Source organism: Lissotriton helveticus, assembly GCF_964261635.1.
Source record: "Lissotriton helveticus chromosome 1_1 unlocalized genomic scaffold, aLisHel1.1 SUPER_1_unloc_46, whole genome shotgun sequence".
NCBI lineage: Eukaryota > Metazoa > Chordata > Amphibia > Caudata > Salamandridae > Lissotriton > Lissotriton helveticus.
In genome coordinates this window covers 1,579,594-1,603,583 of record NW_027611688.1, presented here as the reverse complement: position 1 = coordinate 1,603,583, position 23,990 = coordinate 1,579,594, and positions in this window count along the sequence as shown.

Sequence of the window (23,990 nt, the reverse complement as noted above, 5' to 3'; positions counted from 1 at the left end):
TGGCGCCTGTAAAGACAAAGACATGGGTGTTATGGGAAACAAGCATTGGCGCCTGTAAACACACAGACATGGGTGTTATGGGAAACAAGCATTGGTGCCTGTAAACACACAGACATGGGTGTTATGGGAAACAAGCATTGGCACCTGTAAAGACACAGACATGGGTGTTATGGGAAACAAGCATTGGCTCCTGTAAACACACAGACGTGGGTGTTATGGGAAACAAGCATTGGCGCCTGTAAAGACAAAGACATGGGTGTTATGGGAAACAAGCATTGGCGCCTGTAAACACACAGACATGGGTGTTATGGGAAACAAGCATTGGTGCCTGTAAACACACAGACATGGGTGTTATGGTGTGGTAAATAAATAAATAATACCTCTCTTTTTTGAATGCATAAATGAATAACAGATAGCTCAATAAATAAGAGTCAAGATTCGAGGTAGTAGGAGTTTGCAGGTTTAATACAGCATAAGGACAGGAACAGGACAACCTGCACAGGAATAGGATGGCAAGCCCTGGCAGCGCTGCCGGGGTCAGGATCTGGACAAGAAGGCTAGCGTGGTATTTAATAACAGATACATGAGCATATATACATAACGCAAACACATAGCATTACATTGCAATAGGCGTAGCAGTGGGTGGAGCAATAGGCATGACGCGTAGCAGTCGCGAAAGATAAGGGTGAAAAGAGGTGTAACAGGGCGTATACATAGACATGTGATGCAAACGTAACAGAATATGTCATGAATGGGGTGGAAACCATGGAGGGGGCTACCTAAGGAGCCGGGACCTCTAACCTGATGGTGCGCGCAAACTGGCAATGACGTGTTACTAGGAGAAGCTGGGGGCTATGAACTCTGTGCTAGGAGCAGAGACTGAAGTCTGGAGAGTCAGGGCGACATGTACCTAAGCAGTATCTAGTATCTGATGTTTAGGGAACATGTTGATAGAATCCAAATGTTATCGGGGTAAAGGCGAACAGACTCTAAGACTGGAGCATGCATTATTCTACATGTAGTGCGTGATGAAGAATATTAAATGATCATTAAATGCAGTATTTCTCTTACATGGAGACGTAGAGGCTAGACAATGACGGAAACTATTGTTGCGATTCAGTAGCTTTAGGAATGCAGAGAAGGAGGGCTGTACTGATAACTCGAATCATAACATACTCTTGGCAGACTCAGAGGCAGAGCCAGGCTGAACCGGGCACTGCGAGGCAGGAAGTAAGTGAAGGGTCGAGGATACAGGTGGGGGCTGTATCGCTCCTCAGCGAGGCTTCAGGGGACAGGAGCTGAATCTGGTGTCCAGGCCCTTTTGAGGCCTAGAAACGGAGACTTTACAATGGAATAACGTGCACACTGAGAAACGTGGCAACGTAGCTTTACATAGGCCTGATATTCGTAGTATTCACGAGAACTGGAAACTGACATACTAAAGGTGGACACAACTATAATTGCGTCTTTAATCGAACATGGGGAATAACATATGCATATTAATCATGCACAGATAACATATGATGGATGGCACGTAGGGACACAGAACATGGCAAAATTTACTTTTCCACATTCCCTACTTGTCACTACGTTTCCATCAGGAAACATCAATATTCATGATACCATCTATCATTTCATACAGTATCATTTGCTCGTCTCGAATTTTCTTGGAACGGGTTTTAGAACGGGGCTTGGGACTAGGAATACAAGAGGTAGCACAAATGCCGCAAATCGCAGGGCCACATTGTATACAGAGGCAGCAGCTGAATATGATCGCTACTGCAATACCTAGAAAGGACAAGACTTTCCATCCCCAGGCGGAAATTATATTCCAGAACCAACCGGACCATGTCCAGGTGCCTGGATCTTGGTGTAACAGATGGGCAATTTTATGAAGTCTGGTTATAGCTGAATAAACAGACGGCGCGTTATTTGGAATGAAAATGCAGCAACTAGATCCGATGACTCTACAGGCCCCGCCCCTATCGGCCAATATGACGTCAAGGACGAGACGATTCTGGAGCACGACAATTCTCATAAAGGATTGTTCTTCGGTTAAATTACTTAGAGCAGAAGTAGTCTCAATTACTACTGCTTCAAGGGTTCTGGTTAATCTACGTATCAGTTTACTATTCACAACTGTACCCAAATAAGGGAAAACACCTTTATTGATATCTATATATTGTTCTAGAGCAGTTTCAGTATAATCGACAATCGGGAGGTTTCTCTTGTGTCTTGTATGTACTAGGTGGGAATTCCTATGGTAGTCGGGTGGGGCTAGAAAAACAGGTGGCAGTAGGAAGGCAATGTAACAGGTTCCCTCCCAATCGAGGGGCAGACGAACATATGCGGTCTGACCACAAATAAAATAAGAATGACGTGAAGCTTTGAAAATAGATTTCCCACTGTCACTATACTTGACAATAGTAGTACAATCACTATGTCCTACGTGTGTAGAACCATTATTTCGGACACATAATTCGCCTTTGACTGGTAGTACTGAAATTGCAGGTAAGTCTGGAGTAGTATCAGACTGAACATTCAGGACCATGAAATTCGAAGAATAATTACCTAAATTATACACTTCATTTTCTAGATCTAACCCGGTTCTGTGGGGAAGACCTTGCTTGTCTGGAAAACATGTACTATTAAGAAAAGACATATCTGTTGAGGATGACGTTAACGTGGACCATGCTCCACACGAACCATTATGTGAAAAAGGATAAGGAAAGAGTGGCAGAACTCCCTTCGGTATCTGGAAAGGGGGGAGTCGACCACACACCCAACAATTAGTGGCATTGCTGGTCTGGTGTGAATAATGTAACATGCGGATGAAAGAATTATTTCGCATAGCGAGGCGGTAAGAGAGTTCATGAGGAGGCAGATCACTAAACGTGTGCTCCACCGTAACATTAGCAGACTTATTTACATGAGAAACTGGAAAATACAGGTAAAATGCATAACTGGTGCAGGAAATCATAATGCTGAGAAATAATATGAAACTTAGAAAAACGATACATCGGATTGAGTTTTGACTAACTCTCTCACTATGGGGGTCTATTTTATACATGTCAGAAACAGTCTAACCGTTTCACCTAGGGGAGGACTTAGACAATCAAACTGGCTGACTTATTTTACTAGACCGGAGTTTCAACTTATACTCCTGCTGCGGAGTTTTCTCTAACGGGGAGGGTGCAGTATCATTGTTCTTTGCGGGACAGTCCTTAAGAATAGTACTTTGGTAATCCTTCGAATCCTGGGAAATGTTCTTTGAGACCGGTTTCAGTCCATAAAACTTCTTTATATGTGAAAGATGCACCCAGCCTTTGCGTCCCTCCAACTTCACGGCTGTACGGGTGGCGAGGAGGACCTGTCGGGGCTCCTTCCAGCGAGGCTCTAGCGGACTTGAGCGGTCAAAATTTCGCACCAGGACCATGGATCCTGGAACGATTTCATGCGGTGCCACCTCGGTATTGTCTGGAAATGCGGCGGCAACCTGTGAACGACAAGAGTTGAGGGCAGACATCAAGGAAGCTAGGTAATCTGTCAGCATATTACTTGAAACATCGGTAATACTTCGGGGTCTGGGTGTACCCCACATGTTAGGGGGGCGGCCGAAAACGACCTCATACGGGGACAGACCTGATCTGGAATGTGCGACCATGCGCATATAGAACAAAGCGACTGGCAGAGCTACTAGCCAGTCCACACCTTTCTCTTTACATACTTTGGCGATGCGAATTTTCAGGGTCTGGTTATGTCTCTCTACGAGACCTGCTGCTTCAGGGTGGCGTACACAATGGAACTTCCACTGGTACCCTAACAAAAGGGAAACATGCTTCATTAACTCTGAGGAGAATGGCTGGCCGTTATCAGAATATACGACCCTAGGGAGTCCATAACGGGGGAAGAACTCACGAACCAACTGCTTGGCAGTGGTCGCGGCTGTGTAATCTGGGACTGGATATGCTTCTGTCCACCTGGACAAAGCGCATACAACTACAAGGACATACTTGAAACCTCGACATCGCTCCATCTGAATATAATCCATCTGGAGGACTTCAAAAGGGTGGTCAGGAGGTTGGAATCCACCTTGTTCCACCGGGACACTTTTACCTGGATTAAACTGACAACATATCATACAGGTACGGACTTTCTGCTTGGCTGCAGCTCGTAAATGCTTGTTGAACCAAATGTTCTGGATACTGTCTAACATAGCTTTTTCTCCTAAATGTGCTGGACTATGTGCAGTATTGATAATGACTTGAACCATAGAGTCGGGGAGAAACCAAGTGGCTTTTCCTTTCGTTAACCATCCTTGATCTGTCTGGACCCCTCCTTGTTCGGACCATTTCTTGATTTCTTCGGGAGTAGCATGTAACTGGATATCTATGACATCTTGAGTAGGGTCCTTAACTGTCATACATGTAGTCGGATCTGGAGTGTGTGTCATGTTAACTGGAATGTCTGGAGTCTGTGCTGTAAGCTTGGCTGTGCAATCTGCTAGATCGTTACCCTGGGAAATAATGTCAGTAACTTTCGTGTGTGCCTTGCATTTCATGATAGCAATGGATGTCGGTAAATGTATTGCATCTAACAGAGCTTGAATAAGGAGACCATGCTGAATCTTGGTTCCATGAGAAGTCATGAAACCTCTCTCCTGCCAGAGCACTCCAAAGTCGTGTACGACTCCAAATGCGTAGCGTGAATCTGTGTAAACATTAACTTTCCGGTTCTTAGCGTGTATGCAGGCTTGTGTCAGAGCAACTAGCTCTGCTGCTTGAGCGGACAGGGTGTCAATACGGTGTGTCTTAATAACTTCGGTGTCGGTAGTCACTGCATACGCGGCGACTAGTTCTCCTGTACTTGTTCTCATACATGAACCATCCACATAAAGTGTCAGGTCGGGATCTGGTAATGGAATATCTGTCAGATCTTGTCTTGGCTTGGTCGTGATGTTGACTACTTCCACACAGTTGTGTGTTTCCGGACTTAAAGTAACTGATGGTAACAGTGTAGCAGGGTTCAGGATGTTGCAGCGTCTGATTTCTATGTGTGGCTGGAACAGTGTCAATTCATAACCTGTTAAACGTGCGATTGTCAAGTGCTGGGTCTGTGTTCGATTTAAAAGAACTTCCACGGAGTGTGGAACTTGTACTGTCAGGGAGTGTCCTAATACTATGGAATCACTTTGTCTGATAGCTAGTGCTGTGGCTGCAACTGACTTGAGGCACGCAGGCAGAGCCTGGGCTACAGGATCTAATGTGCTCGAAAAATAAGCACAAGGCTTGTATTGTCCTGCTTGATCTTGTGTGAGAACAGATAATGCTGTACCTTCGCGTTCTGTGACGAAAAGTGTAAAAGGCTTACTGTAGCTTGGTGTGGCTAGAACTGGAGCTTGACATAGGGCTTTCTTTAACTCATTGAAACTGAGTGTATGTTCAGATGTCCAAGGGAGGACAGTCGATACGGCTGCCTCCTGTGTCGTTAACTGTATCAGTGGCTTGGCTAGAAATGCATACTGAGGAATCCATTGTCTACAATAAGAAGTAAGGCCGATAAAAGCACGTACCTCCTTCTGGGTCTTGGGCTGAGGAAGACTCGCTATTAACTGGATACGGTCAGGTGTCAACTGCCTACCCCTCTTGGACAGTAAGTGTCCTAAGTAGACCACTTGCTGGACACAGAATTGAAGCTTAGAAGGGGACACCTTGTGCCCCATCTCGGCTAGGAAATACAGAACTGTGAGGGATGCTCGCTCGCAAGCACGTTCAGAACGAGCTGTGATCAATAGATCATCGACATACTGGAGCAGGGCAGTGTCAGTTGGCATGTGAATGTTGTCTAGTTGTCTCTTAAGTGCTTGACTGTAAATACTAGGACTTTCTGTGAAACCTTGAGGAGCTCGTGTGAACATATAGCTCCTTCCATTTAAACAAAATCCGAAAAGGAACTGGCTGTCTGGATGAATGGGGACACTAAAAAATGCATTCTTGAGGTCTATGACTGTAAAAAATGAGGCTTCTGAATCAATGGCTGTCAATAGGGAAGAGATATCTGGGACAACTGGGTACTGAGGAATAATACATTTATTAAGCTCTCGTAGGTCAATCACTAATCGATATACTGGGGGTGCATTTGGATCAGTACGTTTCATGACTGGAATGATCGGAGAATTGCATACATTGGAGTCAGTTTCTACAACCACTCCTTGAGCGATGAGCTCGTCAATAATTTTGGATAAGGCTGCTACAGCCTCCGGTGGCAATCTATACTGTCTGATTCGTGGTAACACTACACCTGGCTTGAGAGTCACACGATGGGGTGTGATTTGCATATAACCAACATCAGTTGGACCTTGCGCCCATAGATGCTGCGGAACATTGGACAATCTGGGATCAAAATCTCGTAATACATAGTGACCCTTAAAGTCACGCAGGAACAATCGTATTCCCTCTGGGGAACAGCATATAACTGCACCTAACTCTTTCAGTGTTTTAATACCTAATAGATTTTCTGGACATGACTTAGTAAGTAACAGATCAGTAGTACGGGACAATGGACCTACTTCTAGAGTAACTGGCTTTGATATTTCATTTACAATGGGTTTTCCTGAAAATCCAAGGGAAACATTTCTTGAGCCTGAGAGCGGAGCCCCTGGAACTTCGGCGTGGCTAATTGTGGTCCTACTTGCCCCTGTATCAATCAAAAACTTTCTGTCTTTCCCTAATACTTGACTGTGAACATAGGGACCTTCTTGATCTACAGGTATCTCGATGAGAGGCAAGCCTACCTCCCTCTCTAGGCTGTTTCATGAATATGGCTGATACTCTGGATACTCAGACTGTGCATACTGGTACATCTGCTGTGTAACGTGCTGTGTTGCAGCGATGGGCTGCGGTGCTGTAACTGCCTGTGGTGCATTCTGTGGCTGAGGAATCTGTGAAACTTGTTCTTGTCTAGGCGGACGTGGTCTTTCTTTAGTCTTACCAGTAGCTATGTTGTGTTTCAGAACTGCACACTCGTTTATAAAATGACCTGGCTGTTTACAATAATTGCAGTTCCCTTTAACGGGAGCTGCAGGATGACTGGCTTGATTCGGACCCCTCTTCTGACTGTCTTGAGGAACAGATTGTGCAACTAGTACTTTCATTTTCGTGTCTTTCATACGCTTTCTCTCGTGTTCTTGCTCTTCTCTCATTCTATTCTGGTGGTATTGGAGCATCTGTAACATCTGGGACGGGGTATTAGCTTGCCAGGTACTTTCGACTTTCAAAACTCGATTCTTAATTTGTGGACTTGAATTCTCGACTAATTTAGTAACAAAAAGGTGAGGGTATGACTCACTACTTGTCTTGAGGCCACTGTTGATGCTAAAACATTTCTCAAATCTAGAATAAAAATCACTAATGTCTTCGTCTTGTTTCTGTTTACAGGCTGAGATTGCATCCCAGTCTTCCTTTTTCGTTGTTAACAATCTGGGTAAAACTTGAATCAATAATTCAGGTAATTCTTTACATTTCGCTCCAAGACCGGTACCTGGTACTCGTGCCTTATCTTCAGCTTCTAGAACTGCCCAATCGATCTTTTTCTCTCCCACCTCCCATTCTTTTTCCTTGAGCTTTTCATACACCCCTGCGGGCAGCAGAACCTTTAACATTTTAATTATATCTGGATACGTGTATTCTCCCATACGGAGCATGTCTTTTAATTCTCGATGGAACCCTGCTGGATCTTTATCATGACAGGGGATTAATTTTTTCATCTCTAAGAGTTCCATCTTTGTGATCGGGGTGTAAACAAACACTCGTTCTAGTTCGCCACCCGTTCCTCTAACTGGGTGGACTTCTCGTAACGGATTCTGTCTCTCCATGTAAAATGGTTTACTTTCTGGGGGTGAGACATGAACAAAATGCGGGTTCAAAAACGTTCTATATTTGTGACGCTGTTCTAGAATGACACTAATTAAATCGGTACCTAAACCTTTCCATCTATACTGGAGTAACTCGTTCAGGATATCATGTAACGGGCCTGGATCAGAGTGCTGACCCTCATACAATGTAATGAGGTGCTGAATCATATACATACCCACCAGTCGTTGCTCGGCTGGGGGCATTTTCAGAAACATTTGTGCCACTATTTCGTCTGGAAAAGTGGTAGAATCAGTAGTCCATCGGACTGCTGATCGGGCTAGTTCTTGTTCATGCATAGTACTTAACTCACTGTAACCGATTCGTGATTTCAGAATGTGATCGGTAGCTTGAAACACTTGTTCTAGAGAACCTTGTTCTGGTGCTGGATGATGGAAAGTTGACTTGTGTTCTAGGCGTAAATGGCGATCTGGAAATCTAGATTTTCCTACATACGCTATTCTGGCGGAATTCTCGTCGTCTACCTCTTCAGTATCAGAGTTACTTTCTTTCTCGCTTACTTGTGCTGCTTTACGCTGTTCGTGTAATTTTATTATTTCTTTACGGATTTTCTTGTACATACTTTCCATAGCACTGATGGTCCTGTGCTTACCCTCGGCTATATTATCACTCCACTTTTTCAGGGTTCTCATTTCGGCTAGATCTTTGGACGGGTAATCTTGTTCTCTTATTAAACAATTAATCAAAAACTTTAGTATCATGAGCTGGATCTCGGCTTTCCTTTGAGACATGACTTCGCCAATGCTTTCTGGATCATCCCCTGTACGGATGAAACGATATATTCTGTCTAGATCTTCTTTCATATTCGGTAGGGTGACTAGATACTCGGCCACCTTTCTTACACGTAATGAATATAAAACCATATTATCCTCGCCTGGGACTGGATCATAGCCGCATTCATTAAGGGCTTTTCTTATTTCTGCTACAGACTGATGTCTGGGCGTACGCTGTGACGCTTGTGCATGTAATTCGGCTGACGTTAAACGCTTATGTGGCGGCGGGGTCTGAGGAGGACCTCCTCCTGCGGCCCCTAAACTAGAATCGTCGACTGATCCTCTTCGTACTAGTGTGGCAGGAAATTGAAATGCGGGCTGAACTGGTATGGCGGGCTGGACCGGGGGGACCGTAACAGGTACTGCAAGAGGTACCCCGGTGTCTGGAGAAACGGGGAGTGCCTGATTTACAGGGACTGGCGGAGCGCGAACAGGATTTGCATATTCTGGGACTGTGTCGTCCAAATAGGACGAAATGAAAATATCAGCTGCGGTCGGTTTGTGACGTAGCTTGGTCGGAACTAATGGTGGCGGAAAGTTACTGGATGCCTCCGGGGTCGCTTTTGGCAGGCCCTCGGCAAGAAGAGGATACATACCCTTAATAAGAGCATGCCTCTGTCTGTCTGACTGTTCGGTTTTAACTCGTTCACCAATCTCGATTAATTCCCTTTCTTGGGCTCGTTCCAAGGATTCTCTACTTAATTCTGACTTTCTGATTTCTTTTTCGGTTCTTTTATGAGATTCTTTGCGCCATAACTCGATGGCATCTTTCTGTGACTGTCTGGCTTTCTTTTTCCATAATGCTTCTTCTACTCTCATGATGCACTAGGCATCCCATGTGCCTGACACAGGCCATCTATACTTTTCCTCTAACTCTTTGGTATACTCTACCCATAAATCTAGATATAATATGGCACTTATGCCATGCTTCTGATACATAAAATGACCTGGACTGTCCCTAGGCGGGACAGGAACTGCTGCTTCCAGCAGACCCTTTCTTAGAAAACAAGGGCATGACTGAACTGTAACTGAGACACAATACGTAATTACACAATAAACACGATAACTACTTCACACTCATACCACAACATCAAAATACATGAAGAACATTTAGAATAACAGTTCGAACAGAATACAACCTGGAATACAGGACACAGAATACCTGAATTTTCTCGAGAACAGAACTGACTAGAACAGAAACTAGATGCACTGCTGAAACAGTACGAAACTTACCGGTCTCATACAGAGACACGTCAGGACCCGTATCCACCGAAGTGGACACTTCGTTTGTGGGTCTGTGTACCACCAACCCACGGACCAGAGTCAATTAAATTGACCCTGTCTAGATACTACCCCAGTAACGGTACTCACCGGGCAGCAAGAACGGAAGGCCTCGGACTGGACTGGACTGCTACGACGACGGACGACGAACTTCGGACTTCAGTTACGGGTGGACCTCCGGATACCTCGGACCTTGGACTCTCGGCTTGGGCTCTGGTCGGGACTCGCCGCGTTCCTCCACCGTCTCGTCTGGATGCTGGACCGCCTCCTCCGTCTCCTCCGTGAGCCTGAGGGATACTTGAAGCAGAAATATCTGCCGGTGCGCAGAAGAGTTCCGTCACGACTGCAGAGGGTCAGGGGGTCGGCGTGGCTTCACCGACGCGTGGGGAAAGGGCAAGTCCCTATTCGGGCGCCATTATGTGGTAAATAAATAAATAATACCTCTCTTTTTTGAATGCATAAATGAATAACAGATAGCTCAATAAATAAGAGTCAAGATTCGAGGTAGTAGGAGTTTGCAGGTTTAATACAGCATAAGGACAGGAACAGGACAACCTGCACAGGAATAGGATGGCAAGCCCTGGCAGCGCTGCCGGGGTCAGGATCTGGACAAGAAGGCTAGCGTGGTATTTAATAACAGATACATGAGCATATATACATAACACAAACACATAGCATTACATTGCAATAGGCGTAGCAGTGGGTGGAGCAATAGGCATGACGCGTAGCAGTCGCGAAAGATAAGGGTGAAAAGAGGTGTAACAGGGCGTATACATAGACATGTGATGCAAACGTAACAGAATATGTCATGAATGGGGTGGAAACCATGGAGGGGGCTGCCTAAGGAGCCGGGACCTCTAACCTGATGGTGCGCGCAAACTGGCAATGACGTGTTACTAGGAGAAGCTGGGGGCTATGAACTCTGTGCTAGGAGCAGAGACTGAAGTCTGGAGAGTCAGGGCGACATGTACCTAAGCAGTATCTAGTATCTGATGTTTAGGGAACATGTTGATAGAATCCAAATGTTATCGGGGTAAAGGCGAACAGACTCTAAGACTGGAGCATGCATTATTCTACATGTAGTGCGTGATGAAGAATATTAAATGATCATTAAATGCAGTATTTCTCTTACATGGAGACGTAGAGGCTAGACAATGACGGAAACTATTGTTGCGATTCAGTAGCTTTAGGAATGCAGAGAAGGAGGGCTGTACTGATAACTCGAATCATAACATACTCTTGGCAGACTCAGAGGCAGAGCCAGGCTGAACCGGGCACTGCGAGGCAGGAAGTAAGTGAAGGGTCGAGGATACAGGTGGGGGCTGTATCGCTCCTCAGCGAGGCTTCAGGGGACAGGAGCTGAATCTGGTGTCCAGGCCCTTTTGAGGCCTAGAAACGGAGACTTTACAATGGAATAACGTGCACACTGAGAAACGTGGCAACGTAGCTTTACATAGGCCTGATATTCGTAGTATTCACGAGAACTGGAAACTGACATACTAAAGGTGGACACAACTATAATTGCGTCTTTAATCGAACATGGGGAATAACATATGCATATTAATCATGCACAGATAACATATGATGGATGGCACGTAGGGACACAGAACATGGCAAAATTTACTTTTCCACAATGGGAAACAAGCATTGGCACCTGTAAAGACACAGACATGGGTGTTATGGGAAACAAGCATTGGCGCCTGCAAACACACAGACAATCGGTGTTATGGGAAACAAGCACTGGCGCCTGTAAAGACACAGGCATGGGAGTTATGGGAAACAAGCATTGGCTCCTGTAAACACACACACATTGGTGTTATGGGAAACAAGCATTGGCTCTTGTAAACACACATACGTGGGTGTTATGGGAAACAAGCATTGGCTCCTGTAAACACACACACATGTGTGTTATGGGAAACAAGCATTGGCTCCTGTAAACACACAGACATGGGTGTTATGGGAAACAAGCATTGGCGCCTGTAAAGACACAGACATGGGTGTTATGGGAAACAAGCACTGGCGCCTGTAAAGACACAGACATGGGTGTTATGGGAAACAAGCATTGGCTCCTGTAAAGACACAGACGTGGGTGTTATGGGAAACAAGCATTGCTCCTGTAAACACACAGACATGGGTGTTCTGTGAAACAAGCATTGGCTCCTGTAAAGACACAGACATGGGAAACAAGCATTGGCTCCTGTAAAGACACAAACATGGGAAACAAGCATTGGCACCTGTAAAGACATAGACATTGGTGTTATGGGAAACAAGCATTGGCACCTGTAAAGACACAGACATGGGTGTTATGAGAAACAAGCATTGACTCCTGTAAAGACACAAACATGGAAAACAAGCATTGGCACCTGTAAAGACACAGACATGGGTGTTATGGGAAACAAGCATTGGCTCCTGTAAAGACACAGACATGGGTGTTATGGGAAACAAGCATTGGCTCCTGTAAACACACAGACATGGGTGTTATGGGAAACAAGCATTGGCGCCTGTAAACAAACGGACATGGGAAACAAGCATTGGCTCCTGTAAAGACACAGACATGGGTGTTATGGGAAACAAGCATTGGCTCCTGTAAAGACACAGACATGGGTGTTATGGGAAACAAGCATTGGCGCCTGTAAAGACACAGACATGGGTGTTATGGAAAACAAGCATTGGCACCTGTAAAGACACAGACATGGGTGTTATGGGAAACAAGCATTGGCTCCTGTAAAGACACAGACATGGGTGTTATGGGAAACAAGCATTGGCTCCTGTAAAGACACAGGCATGGGTGTTATGGGAAACAAGCATTGGCGCCTGTAAAGACACAGACGTGGGTGTTATGGGAAACAAGCATTGGCTCCTGTAAACACACAGACGTGGGTGTTATGGGAAACAAGCGTTGGCTCCTGTAAAGACACAGACATGGGTGTTATGGGAAACAAGCATTGGCGCCTGTAAACACACAGACATGGGTGTTATGGGAAGCAAACATTGGCTCCTGTAAAGACACAGACGTGGGTGTTATGGGAAGCAAGCATTGGCTCCTGTAAACACACAGACATGGGTGTAGACACTCACAGTCCAAGGACAGGCCTCACCCTTGCCTGTTGTGCTTTTGAGGAGCCTCAGATTCTGCTAGCTCAGCCCCCCTCAATGAAATACCAGCTTTTTTTATAGCTGCCAAGGTTTCAGATTTCTGTGTGTGACATTTTCATAATTTCACACACATAATTTCATTTATGAGTGACATTCAAGGACTATGAGTGACACTTTCTCATGAGCAAAATCAAGCAGGAAGATGAGGGAATCGTATAGATAGCAGAAATGACACCCATTTGAGTATAGCTGCTAATGTTTCAGATTGCTTATGTGTGACATTTTCATACATTCAGTGGATTTATGAGAGTCATTCAATGACTAAAATCATGCAATAAAGTCCATGGAAATAGACAAATATCAGAAATCTCACTCATTTGAGGAACAAGAAATTCGAACTCTGCAGCAGGTGCTTTAAAAGCTATTTTTAGATTTCTAAAAAAATCCGCACCCTCCACCACAAACGCAGCTTCAGGTGCGGCTGAACCACATGGAACAAAGGGATCTCTCTGACAAAAACTGCAACCCACTGAGCTATCCACATATATTACAGTTCAATTAAATACAGTATGCAGGTAGACTTTCTTTGCAGTAGGCATATTAACCCTCCGGGCTACTTAATGCTTAGAGTGAAAACTGAAACTGCCACTAGATAAAACTCTGACCTCTCTCCAGCGGATCATTAATCACCGGACTTCTCTCTGACATACCAAGTCTCACTGCGCTAGGAAAATAAAGGCTGCTGCTTCTTTGTGCCACGCTGTCAAGCAAGGATATTAAACACTTTGCTGTAATAAATCATAAAAGCTGCTAGTTTAGACAAAACTTCTACCTTAGATGGCCTTGCATTTACAGAAAACGTTAGTCTGCCATTTTCAAGGCGCTATGCCCCCTGCCATTCTCGTAACAAACATACCAAATGTCATCAGTAGATTAATACATTAATATCAGACTTACCTGAATTTCTTGGCAGCTGTCAGAATGATCCACGGAGAGGAGTTGCTGGCCTGGCACCACAGAGATATCTAGCCCCTGGGCAGGGCACAGCAACAGAACACGTCAAGGCCAGGAGGAAGTGAGGAGGTGCCAACCCTCGAACCCCGGCTTCCTCCTTCAACTCTGGGCCATGCAGCAGGAGATTTCCTGGGTGCCTTGGGGCCCGGTTGACAGGTAGGAAATTCAACGTCCTGCCACTTAATGCGCACCGACCAGACGTGACCGGTGAAAAGTCACAGAAAGCAGGTTTGACGGTGCTCGTTTAAAGAGCGTCTTGCTATAATAAAGAAAGCCTCTTATGCCACAAAAAACTGACCTTGTCGAAACCATTGACACACCAATACCAGTTACTACATACGCACTCACTGATTCATAGGTCTACACACACATCCACTCATTCACCCATACAATCACTCATACATTTTTATGTTTTTCATTAGGAAGATAGGTGTCTCTGCTGAGAGCAGTTAGAGACGAGTTTGCAGCGTCTCCTCAATATTATTATCTGGGCACCGACCCTCCCGCAAGGAGAAAGTACTGGAAGTGTTTGAATTCTCATTCTGCCGCCCTTGATAACATTCCTATATTGAAACAAGATGCTGCATTGACTTCCTACTACCTGTGCTGCGCTTTTTAAAATCAAACGAGCGCACTATACGAGGCACAGTCAATATTACCAGAGTATCGGCGTCGGTCACTATTTTTGAATAGTGGCTAATTTTTTAACAGTAGCCGCCCGCTCACTATTCGCGCCGTGATGACATTAATTATGTTGAGCGCTTGAATTTCTGTTACACACTGCAGCAGCTTATAGCCCTCGCCTCCCCGCCAGTACGGGAACCCGGGGGGGTGGCCGGTTATCTTATTGCGCAGACTGAGACAGTCAGCAGCGCACCGAGGAGTTGACTCTCAGATGGAGCCCCCCCGCCGCTTCTGACAGACCTACCTCACTTCCTCTTTCTTCAGGACCTTGACGAGGCACTAATTATTATGGTCACATCCGGATTTAATCCCTGGCCCCCATGGTGTGCCACAGCCAATAGCACCCACTGCTGAGGGCGGGCGGCCCCCCTCTTGATAATTGGCTTAGTGTGAGCCAATCTCAGTTGTGCTGTCTGAAAACCGCGCAGTGGCGGCACGACAGGCTGGCTCCCGGTCAGATTTGTTATATTGTAGCTCTCTCGGCCACTCCAGAGCTGAGAGTAGACATTTAACTATTAAATTACTGAACCTGGATGTAGCTACCAGCACGTCTGCGGAGAGCAGCAGAGCCGGCGGGCACGCGCTGGCACTCTGCCTAGCCAGAGTTTCAGAATGGCATGAACGCGTGACAATGCATTTCAGTGCGGTGATGCGGAACACCACACTGCAACAGAGGAATGCCTCCAGAGGGTGCCTGGCTTTGTATACGAGAATGGCTTCACATCTCTCTTCATGGCACGCAGCTGGGCCTAAGGACGAATGAACGAAGGGGAACCTTGTTAGTACCTAACGTGCATTAAAAGAGGTCCAGACTTTGACAGGGAAGCATGTATGTACTATTAGAAAGTTTATGAATGAGTGAAGTTGTCTGACAATGTATCCTACAGGGTGGCTACCCTTTCTTGATTTAGCCTCGATTAGTGACACTTTTTCTCGCACCTAGGACGTCCTCTCCTGGTACATGCCTCAGATATATTTGACTTAAGACTGATGCATAGGTGAGACCATAAATGGACCAGAATGGTAAGGACACTCAACCTATCGCCGTATGTGTTATGCAAAGCGAGAGACCTGCAGATGATGGTGTGTTGCATCAAATAACCTTTTAAGGCACAATATTAGGTATTATTTACTAACCCTACTAGGTGTAGTAATCACAGACAACTCAAACTTCATGGGGCATATTATCAAGGGCACCTTTTGCCGCTAAAGCAGCAATATTCTTATCGCCCTATTAACAAGGTGCGCTAACATGCATCAGCGCATGTTAGCAGCCGATTTTCTAATGCTACGCATCTTAACCATATACATCACTAATGAGATGCAAAGTACACGTTCCTTACAATTACTTCATTGAAAAACAACGCAAACACAACTTCGCTGTATTATCAACGCTGCCCCGTACCCGCGTAGCGATGAGAAAAGACGCGCTAAGCCCCCATTAACGCATGATCCTAACGCCTGTATAAAACCTGACTTACCATTATTGCCTATGGGCGGTGGATTGTATGGTTAAGTACACACCACCCTATTTTCAGGCTTTTCATTAGCACTGTGAAATCATCGCTGGATTTCACACCATAATGAGGATTATCGCAGTCTACCGCTAGATTGTATTTCACCTGTTAACAACGATGTATTTCAGCAATAGAGGGCGATAATGTAAAACACGCTAAGCGCGTTTTGCGATATTCATCTCAGTTTGTAGATAATATGCCCCCATATTTATTCATAATTCTGACGTTGTCGCTGCACACAGATCTCTTCACCTTTTTACAGGAGGAAGTTTTGTGTGGAAATACACGTGATAACACTGGGTGAAAGTTCATGCCGAGGAACTCATAATCAGGAGGGGCAGAAATTGCTTCGTCGGACTCAGAATTGTGCCCTTAATATGATTAATAAGAATCACTATTTCATAGTTAATTAAAAAGAGTCAAATCTTTAAAACACATACAGTTTATACATCTAAAACACAGAGGGGCATATGTACAAGCCCCTTGGCGATAGAGACTGTGCCTTGTGTACAAGGCAGCTTTAAGCCACTTAACGTGGCTTAACGCTGCCTTGTACATAAGGCGCACTTTCACGCTATGCTTAGCGCGAAAGGGGCATGCAGTGGGTGTTGTGGTGGGAGTTCCACTGCAACACCCATTGTATTTGACGCTGCGCTTGGAGTACAAGGATGGCGTGCAGTAAACACGGAAAAAGCAAAATGCGACGGTTGGTTTATGTACAGGAAGGTATGCCTACCTAAACATAAACAAACCTTTTTAAAAAATGCCATTTTGAAACTTTCATGCGTGCTGCACGAAGCAGCACACATGAAAGTTACAAAATGGAATTTTAGGATTGTTTATGTGCAGGAAGGAGCACCGTCCTGTACATAAACAAACCTCCCCTGCACATGGACACCCTTGCACTCTGGTGCCAGGGTGCCTGCATTGGCACTAAGTTGTGAAACTCAGCGCCATTGCAGGGGGAAACGCAAGGCTGCACCACATTCTTGTAAATATGGTGCAGCCTTGCATTTCCGAAGTGGGGGGGGCGTGTCGTTAAGCCCAGAAGGCTAACGACACGCTCCGCTACTTCGTCGTACGTATGGCCCACAATTCATATATACCAAGCATATGTAGGGTGGTTAAAACTTAAAAAGGAGATTCTATCTAAAAATATTAACTAAAGTGCAAGACTAAATATTATTTTATAAGGTAGCGGACGAGCTGCATTTCCGCGTTTGCAGGGTTCGCTAGTGAGGCACTTCTAGTGGCCACTGTTCATAAACTTTAGAAAGCACACTGTGATCTTCAAATCCCTTCCCTTAAAACAGTGGCCGATTTCGTCCTGACATAAGCGAATGTTCAGTTCTCAAAATATTTGGCTTAAGCCAAAATTACTTTTCCCACGCAAACCCAAGGCAGGAACACAATACGTGGGTCAGTGATGTCCTCTGCCTGTGTAAGTTTCCATCTTTGGAGTATTTCCCCCACATTGAATAGGGCCATTCTCAGCCTTAAAAACCTTAATTTATAGGATTCGCAGATAAGGTTGCAGGTTTAACTCACCATAGGTCGCTACTACAAACTGGTGGTGAGGCTTAGATTTTAGTGTGAGGATATCGTAGGTTTTTAAGGGTTTTGCGTAAAAGGCTTTTAAATGTCATATGAGATGTTCAGTGTCCAGGGGGAGGATACATGTAGGTCAGTCAGAGTCATCCAAACTACCTCTTCCGGGGCAATATGATTACTTTGACCATGCTCAACATTGTTGCAGCCAATAAGAATACCATACACAGTGACAGAGCCCCATTTCCAAGGCCCCATGCAAATTAAAAACTCACTTTCACCTTCATCATATTACAGACACAGGTACCGAGGCAAAGATGGCATCAGGGGGAGCCCTGCCTGTGCGTCATGCAGAGATGGCACAGTCAGTGCACCCATGTGCAAATCTTGCAATGAAGGAATAGTGGTCCCAGGGACATTGAAAGCATCTAATGGCAGGTATGGACAGTCCATTTACCCCTTGCCTAGCGAAAGGCAGACCGGTCGCTCTAAATATATATACATATATATATATTCACTGAAAAAACACAGGTTTCAGGGACGTTATAGTCAGAAATTAGCATTTTAAAAACCCTAGTAATTCACTGCAAAAAAACATATGTTACAGGGACGTTATAGTTAGTTGGACATTTCACTCGTACAACACCAGAGAAATTCACCAGTTATAGTTAAACTAACTATAACTCGCGCCCCCGCAATGCACTGCTGATGACATCACATATTACATCACTCATGACATGGTCAGGGACATCACTGATGACATCACTGATGGCATCTCAAATGGCATCACTGATGACATCATTGATGACATCATCCATGTGAAAATCTGATGCACCTTCTCACATTCTTACCTTTGACACACCCACTGTAAAAGACAGACTACCATTTTCGAAACCTTTGACACACCAATATCAGTTACTACATACGCACTGACTGATTCCTAAATCTACACACACATCCACTCATTCACCCATACAATCACTCATACATGCAGTCACTCATCAATACAACACTGTCATATGCACTCATACACCTATACAGACACTCATGCACTGCCACATATCCAGTTACTCACACACCTCGATAGTCATGCAAAGAATCAATCACACTCCCATTTATTCACCTATACAGTTATACACACCACCTCACTTATTCATAGATACTAACACACACTTACTCTCTCATATTATCACTGATACAAGTGCCCACTCATCCATAGAGCCACTCTCACAATCACTGACTCTCACGTATAGACATTTCTATACCCCTACTCTCACATACACTGCCTTTTAATTTTAATTTAATTTAACTTAATTTTATTTAATTTTAATTTAATTTAATTTATATCCATTTGTAGCGCGCTCGGATACTCGTGAGTGTCCCGGCGCGGTGCCAGAGGGGAACAAGGAAGAGCTAATAAACAAAGAAGTGAGTCTTGAGTTTCCTTTTGAACACAGCATGGTTCTGAATGGACCGCAAATCAAGCGGGAGGGCATTCCAGGCTGCACTTGCCTTCACCACAAAAGAGCTACCACCCACCCTCTGGAGCCTAAAGCACGGAACTCGAACCAATTGCAAAGACATAGAGCGGAGCACACGCAAAGGAAGGCCAAAGGAAAAGCGGCTCTGAAGATAAAAAGGGCCATGCCCATGGAGAGCGCGGTGGGCCAACACCAAAGATCTGAACTTGACCATGTCAACGACAGGAAAACATTGAAGGGAGCGCAGCTGGAGAGCCACACTGTTCCTTGTCATAATGCCCAATACCAATCTGGCCGCCGCGTTCTGGACCACCTGAAGTTTTTTAAACAGGTAGCCAGGGGCGCCAGCATAGAGGGCATTGGCGTAATCCAAGCGGGATAGGATCAGAGCACATGTGACAGTTTCTCTTGCTGCTTGTGGGAGGAGTGGAAAGAAATTCTTCAAAGTCTTGAGGAGGCCGAACAGCATCCGGCCAGTTTCTTAGCTTGTGTCAAAAAAAAGAGACTCTCATTGACCCACACTCCCAGGTTTTTTGCGGGCTGTCCCGAAGAGAGGGGAAGAGGAGCGTCAGGTGGCCACAGCTGCTCACGGAAGTCAGCGGGAAACTTGCCATAGAACAAAATCTCGGATTTTCGTTCATTGCACTTGAGTTGTGCATCGGCCAGCCATTTAAAGATGGAAGCTAAGCACTGTTGCGCCGCCGAGACGGAATCTGATGTTTTGTCCCAGGTAAACAGCAACTGCGTGTTGTCGGCATAGGCCAGCACCTTAGCCCCAAGTTCCTTTGCCAGATATATCAAAGGCGTGACATAAATGTTAAAGAGGAGCGGGCTAAGGGAGGAGCCGAGCGGGACACCAGTGGTAACCCGCTGAGGGGAGGAGGAGAAGGGAGGGAGCCAAATCTGCTCGACCCGCTCCTCCAAGAAAGACCTAAGCCAACCCCAGACGGCTCCCGATACGCCAATCTCTGCAAGAGGAGCTAAGAGAAGAGCATGTGGAACCGTATCGAATGCCGCCGAGAGGTCCTGCAAAATTAGTGCTGCCCTCCCGCCGGCGTCGAGGGACTCCCGGATAGCCTCAGCCACCTCTACTAAAACAGTCTCAGTGCTGTGGGAGGCCCGGAACCCTGATTGAGCTGGGCGCAAAATTTCCTCAGACTCCACATATTCAGTGAGTTGTCTATTGACCACCTTCTCACAGACCTTGGCAATAGCCAGGAGGAGGGAGATGGGCCGGTAATTCCCTGGATTGAGGGGATCCAGAGAAGATTTTTTAAGAAGAGGCAAGATCTTCGCCTGCTTCCACCCCTGAGGAACAGCCGCTGTCTGGAGAGACAGATTGACGATGCAGTTCACCTCTGTATGCACACTCTCTGCCACCGCTGCTAAAAGCCTGGCGGGGCAGGAGTCCGAGGAAGAGCCGGACTTGAGCCCCCTGAGGATTTTGAGAGATTCCAGGGGGACGACTGCGCTAAATGCTGACAGAGAACAGGTGGAGGTGGTAGGTTGCGCCGCCAAAGGCCCCTCACGGCAACCATTACCAGAAGGAAATGTAGCCTGAGTGGCCTGAATATTGTCTCTGAAACAGCAGGAGAGCGTATTACACCATGCGAAAGAAGACGAAATCACATTCGCTTGAGCCTGTGGTGACGTAAAATTCTGCAGTATGGCAAAACTTTCTTTGGCGTTGTTCCTGACGCAATCAATGCGAGCTGTAAAGAATTGGCCTTTAGCTATGGCGATGGCCTCACAGTAAGTTTTTTGCACTGCTCTGAGCTTCCTCTTGGCTATGAGGCAGTATCCACTCCTACGCCAAGCTCCCTCCGAAACCTTGCAGTCGTGCTTATCAGCTTTAAGAGTCAAATTAAACCAAGGTTTAGAGGGCGCGTCTCTAGCGGGTCTGATGGGCCGAAGGGAGGCTACAGAATCAACCGCCCTCGCCACCCAGCCAGTGAACTCCGGCATACACTCCTCCAATTCACCTGACAGAGCGGGCCTAAAGTGCTCCAAAGCCTGTTTAAATTCCAAAGGGTCAATTTTCCCAAAAGCTGTCTTCTAGTAGGAGTGCCCCTGTTTCGCTGCACTCGATACGGCCCAAGAAAAATAAGATATAAAATGGTCGGACCAAGCCACCGGGCAAGGATCCCTAATGGAAATAGGGAAGTTGGAGCCAATCGGGTCCAATATGTGGCCGGCCTGATGAGTAGGAAGGCGGACATGCTGGCTGAGTTGGGTCATATGTAATATGTACTGCAGGTCAGTCACCTCCTTGGTATCAGGTCGGTACAGATGGATATTGAAATTCCCCAGAATCATATAGTGCGAGAACCTTACCGCCCATGAGACGATAGCGTCCCCACAGTTCAAGAGAAATGAACCCGCAGGACCAGGGGGCCTATAGATCAAAGAGGCTTCCAGGGTAAAGTGGGCTGAGAGGCGGAGGCTAAAATCAAGCACCTCGCAGCCTGCCCATGAGGAGGTGTCCCCCAAGCGAAGTTCCCATGCATTTTTATATATAATGGCCACACCGCCACCTGGCAGTCGGCTCTAGTGATCTTATAGCCTGCAGGGATGGCGAAGGAGACAATGGGGTCAGAAAAGGGATCAAGCCACATCCCAGTTATGAGGGTGGCAGCAGGCGACATCATCCAGCGCTTTAAGGGTGGTTCCACAATAGCTTCTCCTCAGCTCAGCTCACAGAGGTTTTCGGGCAGAATGGCTGGCGCTGGACGCTTCCGGAGCGCTGACGGGCGCAGACGGGCTTGCCTTAGGCGCGCCCGCTGCGCGCGTCAGCTGCGCGTCCATTCATCGTGCATTAAAATACGCCCGAGTGCCAGAGAGCTAGAGCACCAACTGACAAAATGGCGTCTCTCAGCGGCACCATGGGACAACCAGGAAAGAGGACACCCCCTCGCCCTGATAGCCACAGAATATAGAGAGTGCAAAATGAGTCAAAGACTCTCAAAATGTTAAAGTGCGGGTGTGCGGGCAGGGCACAGGAAGACAGCAGCAATAATCAGTGAATCAATCGATCAGCAAAGGAGAATTAAAAACAATTTACTAAAATCAGAATATGCTAAAATACAAGTTAAAAAGCAAGGCGAGAGCCAAATGTGCAAGCAGGCTGTACAATCACGCTTTCAGTCATGGAGATCTAGGAGAGAGCCCCTCAGGCTCTCTTCTACATATGTTTCACATATGTAGTTACTCACACATGTACCACTGAGACATCCATTCACTCACCAACACACACAAACACACATTCACGCACCCATACAGCTGTTTCCACATGCACTCTTGAACCCATACACTCAGTGAATGAAGCACTCACACATCTATGCACAAAATCACACACCTACCACCCACCCACACACACACTCAGACAGCCATACAGAGGCTCAGGCAACCAATCAATAACCCATACAGACACTCATGGAGCTACTGACCAACCCATGCAGCTGCTTACACAACAACTGACAGACTGATACAGACATTCAGACAGTTTAGTCACTAACCCATGCATTCAGAAAGACACATTTAATCACTCACTTATACAGTCAGTCACGCACCTATTAAATCCTCCATCCAGACACGTATACACCCACTCATTCTTCAATACACCTTGGTACATATATAAAACATATTTAAACTTTACAGAAACACACAGTCAACGCATGATCAGGACTGATGAGTGATCTTCAAGGGCTGCTTGGCCAGCCTCCTGTCACCTCCTGTTCTCCTTGAGGAACAAAAAAGCTGCAAGAAGGCCAAGATTCTGATGAGTCCAGCTCACCAGTATCAACTGGATTTGCCCTGGACCCTGCTAGCGGGTTCTGGTAGATTGAGACCGAACCCCCCAAGTGGTATCGAACACATCCTGGACCCTAGGGTGCTAAAGATTGGACCTGCTCCCCATCACAATCTGCGAACAGTTGAAAACTTTTACTAAAAGAACCAGACAGCCGAGCGGCAGCTACTGATGTGACATCAATGGACAGATTCAGCTCCACTAAAAGAAGCTTGACTCCTACTCCATCCTGTTCCCATCCACACTCCACCGCTGGCACCAGAAACATATAAAATATTACAAAATTCTATCTAGAGTTTCCAACATCTTATTTTTGTAATTTTTGAGTCTAAACGCTCATCAAAATGTTCTCTATTTTCATACATTTTACTGGGATTTTTACTGTGGTGTGTTTTAAACAGTTTTCGTACTGATAAATGTTTGACACATTTCTCCAATCTTTCGCCTGCTTGATCCGTGCTCCAGCTGCTGGGGTTTGAGCTCAATGTAAAACTGAGCCTAACTGGACCTAGCAAAGAACTGTGGTATTATCACTAGGTGTGGACTTAAAACCCCCTACAATGTTTGACTTCCACTAGAACCAAAACAGACCTTTCATCAGTGGTTTAACAGGAGTGTTTTTCCATAATTCCAGACGTATTCATCCTGCCAGTTTCTACGGTCTTTAGGCCTAATTACGACTTTGGTGGTGCTGCACGGGCTCTCTGCGGATACAGCAGAGCGACAGCCACACAAGTACCACCCGCCTGATTACAAGTTTTTCTCGTACAGGCAGATGGTCTTTTTGCTCTTCCCACAGCGGTGCCCTGAAAAAGGGCACTGCAATGGGAACGGCAAACATTTTCCAGCATGGCAGA